The following is a 2,448-nucleotide window of genomic DNA, read 5'->3' on the forward strand; positions in this document are numbered from 1 at the left end:
TGGAGGAGACTAGGGTTTCGGCGAAGATAAAGCCATCGGAGGCTGAACCACCGGTGGTTGGAGTTCCAGATGCGATTCCCGTCAAGTATATGGAGGTGACCGAGGTTTTAATTTCAGTATAGTGGATAAATTCCCATATTTGTGTGTTCATGTGAAGTTTCGTACTTATCAATTGAATTTACAGTTTGTCAATCTATGGAAACGAGGTTTTAATTTCAGTACAATGGATAAATTTCTTGATAATGTGTGATTTCAGTCTTCATTAGGGTTTCTAAGTCACAATGATACACGTTTAATTATCATATGTTTTCGCAAGTGCTTAATGTCATACCCTGGTAGAGAAATTGATAGATGTGTGTTTTCGCTTATGTTATTGAATGGGATCATTCCTGAAGTTCTTTTGGGTAGATTGACTATTGAAATGTGTTTAATAATGTTATTTCTTATATTGACTTGATCTGTTAACGATGACAGGAATACATCAAGCGTTACAACAACGTCAAGCTCTCAGCCTTGGGGATGGGTTAGATTCAACAATTCATTTCTCTATTTTTTGCTAATGGTCGTCAAGAACATAATGCACGCTTAAACACATGAGTTTAACGACTGCTATTGATGTAACACATGCAGCCATGCCAACTGTTGTTTTAATCTCCGAGATTCGAGATTCTGAAGGAAGATGGACTGGCAACTCAGAAATGTAAGGATATAATTTCTTTATTTATACAATTATATCGAACATTCAGGCTGAACTATTACTTGTTTTTATTACTTGTTTGGGTATTGACACAGTGATAGCCGTATCAACTGTTCAAACCAATGATAAATTTACTAGCAGACACATTCAGAAGGCCAAGGTATATGATAAATTTGCTTCTCGGACGGTAAACTTGATTTGTTTTTCTTTATCATTTGAATATTTTATGTTTGTTATTTTATTGTTAAAAATATATCGGTTGCTACAGGTTTGGAACATGTTACAGAGTTTTATGATGATTCTATTGTATCCCAGGCCGAGAAAACGACAGAGGTTGCGCTGAGATGCGTCTCCTTTGACAGAGGTTAGCTCATACTATCATTTTTAATGGGACATCTTTTAGAACAAATTGAAAATACTTGAGTAAAATGATTCTGAAGGTCATGTATTAAAAAAAATTAATTTGGGTGAATTTCAACCTAATTGACACGTTCCACTTTAATCTATGTTAATTTGGGTGAATTTTGTGGATCCAGTGAAGAAGAGTAGTGCATAATTGTTAATGGCAAATGGCGACAAATAGCGATAAGGTACCAACTGGTTATCTTATTTGGGTTCATTAAGTTGCAATTTATACAAACAAACTTCTACAGTATCATTCATCAGCTATGGTGGTCTAATGAATAAAGTGGGATAGAACAATATTAATAATAGGACTGCGGGTAATTTGAATTGTGTTTTTTTTTTCGTTTTGAGGGATCTAATGGAATTGGGTAGTTATTAATCTAATGTAATTCGATTTGGTTTTATTGGCAGGTGTCGATAGACTGAAACTCAGAATTCGAAATAAGGTGAGTTATTTCGGTTTTAGCAATGGCTTGGTTCGGTTTTTTTTTGTTTCAGTTATTTCGGTTTTAGCAATGGTTTGGTTCGGTTTATCAGTTTTTTTGTCTTTGTTTGTACTTAGTCTCTAATAGTAAGTCGTATCTTATTGTTTATCTTTTGTATATTATTCCAGCTCATTGAAGAAGAGGAAGTGGAAGTTCCGGTGTCGAATATCAAATATGGATATGGATAAGGCTCCGGCTGAGGTGGCCTCTACAAATGAAAATGTTGTAAATATGCGGGATGCTTCTTTGACTGAGAATGGTGCTGTAGAAACAGGAGATACTCCTGTTCAGATGGATCATCTAACGGTCAAATAATTTGCTATGATTTTGATGTGATGTGGGGGTCACTGGTCAGTGGTTGTAAAAAAGGAACTTGTTTGGATGTAGAACATAAGTAATTCTTTTGTATTTTATTGTGCAGGTTGAAGCTCCAAAGAAGGTAAAAAAACCAACCTGTTGTGTTGGGTGATGCTTGTGTGAAGTTCAAGTCATTCTTGTTTTGAACAACCTCAGATTTGCTCAACTGCAGGTACTGATATCTCTTTCTCTCTTTTTTATAATGGTGGGTCAGACAGACCTGCTGGTCACAATGGGGTGGGATGAAGCAAAAGTGCAAAACGTTTGTTTTCTCAAAAAAAATGTGTATATAGTTAAGGGGTGTTTGGTTTGACGTTTGGATTTGAGGGTATGAGTTTGATAGTATTTTTTAGTGTGTTTGGTTTAAACGTATGAGGTTGATACCTCTATTAATTTTATTATCAATTCAACTATGTTCAACTTTAAACTTTAAAGATGAAAGAGTTACAAGAGAATATATGGAGAGCGTTAAACAGCAGCATGGTGGTGAGGAAGAGGTAACAC

General features: G+C 35.3%; 1 long non-coding RNA gene across 2 annotated transcripts; it reads left to right on the forward strand.

The window, feature by feature from the left end:
• The first annotated feature begins 661 nt into the window (after nucleotides 1–661).
• Nucleotides 662–1,338, forward strand: LOC110864151. 2 transcript variants are annotated; one of them, XR_002549673.2, is made up of 4 exons: nucleotides 662–700; nucleotides 793–884; nucleotides 966–1,061; nucleotides 1,234–1,338. It is a non-coding gene; the product is annotated as an uncharacterized LOC110864151 (long non-coding RNA). The 2 variants fall into 2 exon arrangements; XR_004861001.1 differs by having other exon boundaries at nucleotides 793–857.
• The last annotated feature ends 1,110 nt before the right edge of the window (nucleotides 1,339–2,448 follow it).

This window comes from Helianthus annuus, chromosome 6 (assembly GCF_002127325.2).
Source record: "Helianthus annuus cultivar XRQ/B chromosome 6, HanXRQr2.0-SUNRISE, whole genome shotgun sequence".
NCBI classification, from domain to species: domain Eukaryota; kingdom Viridiplantae; phylum Streptophyta; class Magnoliopsida; order Asterales; family Asteraceae; genus Helianthus; species Helianthus annuus.